The following is a 6,000-nucleotide window of genomic DNA, read 5'->3' on the forward strand; positions in this document are numbered from 1 at the left end:
ATTGCCGATTATCTCAAACAGCTGTATTATGTCACAAATTTAGGCACAGTCGACGCATATGCTGCCATTTATTTTACACTCTCCCTTAACGTTATAAATAGTGTAGAAGAGAGGGAGATTTTTGCACTTTTTGTGATGCTTTTAAATGAGAAGCCACCAGTTGTTCATTTTTTTTAAATGTGTACTTTTAACGGATATCTTCACGTATCCTTTTTTGGTACGCACCTTTTAGCACCTATTTGCATACATTGCTTTTATTGAATTCACCAGAAGAACATAACATTGAATCACTTGAATTGTTCCAGCGTTCTAGATTACAATAGGTTATACGAGGAAAGGCTGTTACTGGAAATGTACAACAGTGACCTAAAGCCCCGTACTCACACCATGTTGTCATTCTGTGTTCCTCTCTGTAATACAATGCGGACATAACCTATGGCATTGGACTTTCTGTGCTATAGAGATGGATAATGCACATGGTTTGAAGAGGCGGACATCGTGGGTTCGATTAGTGTGATGTGTGAAGAATACAGTTTTAGGTGACTGAGTGAGACATTTTTGTTGAAAGATTAGCTAGTTGGTGCTTATCTATTTGCTGCATCAGTGTTTTGAAGGAGATTTTATTGTGGTGGATGATGACATTGTAGCTGGTGTGAAGTGTTGGAATTGGGGGCGGGCTGCGCAAGAGTTGCAGTTCGCGACAAGACATGCTAAATGAGAGTTTACAGAGATTATGTTCAAGCATCTGATTTAGGCACTAGTATGTAAATGTAATTCCATATTCAAGCAGGCATTAGCCATGCCTAAATCTTTAGTATCTTGGATAGTGGTTGAATTATGCATCAAAGCGGCCGTGCGGCCACGAAAGTGAAAGTGATCGCGATCACGATCAAACATCAAAGCGGCCGTGCGGCCGCGAAAGTGAATGATCGCGATCAAACATCAAAGCGGCCGCGAAAGTGAAAGTGATCGTGTTAAAACATAAAAGCGGCCGTGGGGCCACGAAAGTGAGGCGCGCGCGTGCCCGCGCACATGCACTGTAGCTCTAGGCTGGCCTGGTAGCACTTTTTTGATCCCTCACAAAAAGTCTCGCCAGACCAGCGCATGCGCTGGGTCAGGCGAGACCTAAAATTGACAAAAGAACGAGGTGAATGAAGCCCCCACTGACGTCCACAAAGACGAGCTACTTCTGTTTCTGCCACTGAGTTTGCCACTGCTGATGCAAGGGGTCGTACAGGCAGTGTCATCGGGTCGCAAGGGACATGCCAGGGGGTCACAGCAGCAACCCCTGGCAATGAATAAACGACCTCCATGGCTTGCACTCGTGTTTGCTGTAGGTAATGTTTGTGAAGAAATCATAAAAATCAGCTGTAAAAAAGTCCCACCTGTCCAAAAAAGAGGCCCGCAAACTGCTATTAAAAGGCCAACATACTGATCTGTCAGATAAGCCAATCAAACACTGCCTGATTGCCTTATTGGCTAGCCCAACCCTGTTCCTGGAGTGCCTCATACATGACCTTATCTGGAGCCAAACATGTCCACCCTTGCATAATTTCACTATAGTTAAGCTGCCTCCCGAATATTGGAGTCCACTAGTGAAACCCCTACGCTGAAGCTTTGGAAAAAATGTTAACAACTCAACTGTATTTGTCACAGTACTGTAAAATACATGATACTAAATACAGCAAGTATTGTGCTCTGGCTCATTTCTTTGCACTTAATGGCCTAAAACAGTTCAGGTTGAAAGAGCTTGTCTACAAATCACTTCCATACACAATATAATACATAGCTTTCATCCTCTTATTTTTGACAGTAACACTCATACCTATATTACAGTTATGCAGTGCTATCCAGACACGCCCAGCTCCACCCACCACGATCTATGTATTACCTTGGACATTGACCCATATCACTAAAGTTGTTTAATGTGAACACTTTCACAAGGTAAATAACTGTAAGACAATAGTTATTTGTAGGTATGGTGCCTCGCTTCTTCCTGACTGGCCTATATATTTCTATTTCCATTTGCAGTTTTGATTTGGTTGCGTTGAATCACTGGGCTTAGGAAGTGCACTCAACATGCCTTGTAAAACGGGAAGCAAAGCACAGCAAACACGTGACTAGAGACAGGTTACAATTTTTCAAATCTTCACTTGCAGGTTTATGACATTAAACGGTAGAGATTTAGAAACTATAATTCACAAAAGCGTCAGTGGCCATTGTGAACTCTTATTTTGTGTTCCTGCCTAAACATCTGACTGAGCACTTATATAAAAAAAAGCTGACTGAAGCTTGGCCAGCTGAAGCACATCTGTTGCACCAATGTTTAGGTCAGCAACACCCCTTACAGTCTCATTAAAACATTGCTTGTATGTGTATGCTGCCTTGTAACTTGCACATGACCATCATTTGCGTGGTATATACTAAGATCTTGCCTTGACAGTTTTTGCTGGTTATAGAACTCTGTGCCTTTACCCAGGGTTGGATTTGGATTAGAAATCGTCCCGGGCAAGCTAAAAAAACAGGCCCACATTTGCATATGCCTTTCCTCAAAACACTACTTCAGCGAAGTTTTATAAACACCTGAAAACAAGTGAGGCCACTTCTGCTCAGCCCCCCTACCCAGCTCAGTATGCACACATTAAATGGCCGGCCCAGTGAGAGAAAGGGAGTGACACCTCTGCCTGTTGATAAAAGGGAGGTTATGGATACTCATCTGCTTCCAGAAAGGCCACTCAGGGCCCCACTAGGCCGCTGGCAACATCTGAACACACCAGACACAGTCCAAATCGGCCCCCCAGTCTGCCAAAAAAGCAGCCCACAGCTGGAACTTCGATACCGGCCCCTCGGCCATTGCCTGAGGGCCCGTCTTACAAATCTGACCCTGCCTTTACCCCTGTCAGCAAGTGGTAAAGAGCCCTTTCAACAGGATGAAATTCGCTTAGCATTGAATTGCCTATTTAAATTACCTCTAAATCACTAGTATATGGTACCCACAGTGTACCCAGGGCCCGTAAGTTAAATGTCACCAGTGGGCTAAAGTATTCATTGTGGCATCCCCCGAAGTGACAATACAAGCATGATTGTAGGCCTGCCACCAGTAGGTTGACTGTGCAGGTTTAAACTACCAATTTGACCAGTCACACTGTCCTCTTTTGACAAGCTAAAAATCTTATTTTTCAATATTTATAAGTCACCCCTACATAAGCCTTACTGCTCATAAAGGCTTACTGCTCATTAAGGCAGGGCCCATGGTATTTAAAAGTAGGACATGTAAAGCTTTAATGTTTAACATGTCCTTACAGTGAATAGGCCCTAAAAACATTTTCACTATAGCAGGATAAGCGGTTCCATAGGAAAGCACTGGGATCTAATATTAATTTAACATTGCTATCTCCACCTAGGAAACAGCTACAGAGTTCAATATTGCATTTCTCGAAATATTTATTACAAACCTAATAATTGCCAAAGTCAGATTTGTAATAAATATTTAAGAGCAGGTACTTTTAAAAAGTTGCCTGTTACCCACCTAAAGCCTCTTGAAGCCCATTTGCATGAGCTTCCAGCGGTCACCAAGGAGCTAAATAGCCCCTTTTAAGTGGTTTTAACTTGCTCCCAGAGCTAAGACAAAGGCCTTCGGTGTGGGGAGGTGTTCTGTTGCTCTGGCAGGCTGATTGCCTGGGCTGTGGCAAGGAACCTAATTAACTAGAGACTTACCAAGACACAGGTAGATGTAGATCACTCCTGGCCTGCACCCTTGCTTTTCCCCAACTGCCCAGTCATGTACCAAGCCTAGTGGGAGAAGAGCTGCCCCCAGAACAAGTTTTGAGTGACCACAGAGGAGGGGTTGCTCGTTTCCTTGGCCATACCTCTAGGCTGGGCACAGAACTCTGCACAGAGGAAGGAAGGTTCTGCCCTACTGGTTTTGGGCATAGAGGGGCATTGAGTGATTGTTTGCTCTAGGGCACAAAGGAAGTGCTGCAAAAATGGAAAGGGACACCTTTGGGAAATTTGACCCAATTTCTTAGGTCGGCTAGGAGTTTCCCTCCCTCGTAGGCTGGTGCCAGGCATACATTAGGCACTCACACTGCACTCCTCAGATAATTTCTGGATATGTGAAAGAAAAAAGAGGACTGGACCGTCTGTCTGTGATGTGACAAGAGCTCTGTAGACTGGACTCACTCTCCTTCCTGTACTCAGGCTAAAGGACTCCAAGGGTCATAAGGCTGGCCTCATGTTTGTGCAACAGGGACACAACAAACTTCAAGAGGCTTTTTCCCCTAATTCCAAGCCAACCAATTTCAACTGAACCTGCCCTGGACCCCTGCTGCTGGACTCTGCTGGATTTAGGCTTGACCCCCAAGTGATGTCCCCACGGTTCTGGACCTTTGCTGCTGTCAAAGAGTACTCCTACTAATATTTGCTCAAACCTGAGACTGAGAAGCTTTTTGTCAACTTTTTGGCCAGAGAAGGGGTGTGGGACTGGGATAGACTTGCCAAGTCGAACCACTGTGGGTGCATCACCGCTAGGATTGAGGTCACCGCAGGTCCGGCTATAGAATTTTACAAAGTACCAAATCGTATAAAGCAGGATAGCCGTTGACCAGCAGCCAACAACATTTAGCCCTCTTTGGCCACAACCTCCTGCTGTGCTTTGCTGAGAAAATCCAAGCTCCAGAAAAGTTTCCAAGCCCAAATGTAGAAAGCTTCACCAGACCAAGACTCCACATGTAGCCAATCAATGTCGATGGCTGTTTGGGTACAAAACCGGAACTTTACCCAATATTAGCTTTCCCGCCTTTGTCAATGAATTCACCAACACCTTGGACTTTGGTTCAATGAACAAACCAGTGCAGTAACTAGCTAAATGGACCATGAACATAAGATATACCATAAAGGAGCCTGCAGAGCTACTCAAAGCTGTCAGATTACAGAAAACCCCAAAATATGTGCCTGTCTCTCGCATTTCTCTAAAAATCACACTGCTAACCGATGAGTCCTATATCACATTAACTGCACCTCAGTGGTCATCACTAATAACAAGGATACACTTACCATATAGGATCAAAACAAAGACAACATCCTTCCAACCACACACTCTACACTGTGTAGTGTGCTACCCATGTAGGCATGTTCTTCAGTGCCCCACGTAGGGGTAGTAAGTGCTATATAACTGTTGAAATATGATTCAATACAATATTTGCATTGTCCAAGTTTAAGTTGAACCTGCAATACTGAGGGTGTCACAATACCGTTATAGCTGTTTATAATTTATGGTATTTAGGTATATTATTTGAAATGTTTAAAATGTTAAAAGTGCACGTTTTGAATTTCAAAGGCAAAAACATGGACTTGCTAACTAACATGAATATATCGATGGACACCGGATCGAGACCAGCACCAACCAAACCAAAGAACTCTGTACCATCATCAGAGAGTTCACCTGCCTGTCAGACACAAAAACCTGATCCATTCCTCACAAGAACTCTGCGATGCTCACGGTGACCACTTCCACAACAAGATAGCAACCATCTACAGAAACTACAATTCCCAGCCCTCCAACCTCATCAGCAACAACAAGGTACCCTTGGGTGCTGGAAGCGCTGTTTGCTACTGGTGCATGCTGCTATTGCACAGTTCTGATGTGCTGTTTTTTAAACTTACCCCTTCGTTTTTCATTTGTGTTTTACTTCATTTGTTTTGCCCTGTTTTTATTCTGTGGCATTGGATGTTCGAGCTATTTCCCCAGTCACGCATCTCTTGCACTCTAAATTGTTGTATCCACCGCTTTTAGAGCGGGTCCCTGCCCGGTAGAGCTCGATATTGCCACCATATTGGGGGTAGGAAGGGCTGTTTTGGAGCGCCATTGTTGTTAGCGCTCTAGCGCTCCGGTGGTCAGGTCGGCAGCCTACTTAAATCCCATACTCAGGTGGGTCAGTCTGAACAAGGTACCCTTGGGTGCTGGAAGCGCTGTTTGCTACTGGTGCATGCTGCTATTGC

This window comes from Triturus cristatus, chromosome 2_1, assembly GCF_964204655.1.
Source record: "Triturus cristatus chromosome 2_1, aTriCri1.1, whole genome shotgun sequence".
NCBI classification, from domain to species: Eukaryota; Metazoa; Chordata; class Amphibia; order Caudata; family Salamandridae; genus Triturus; species Triturus cristatus.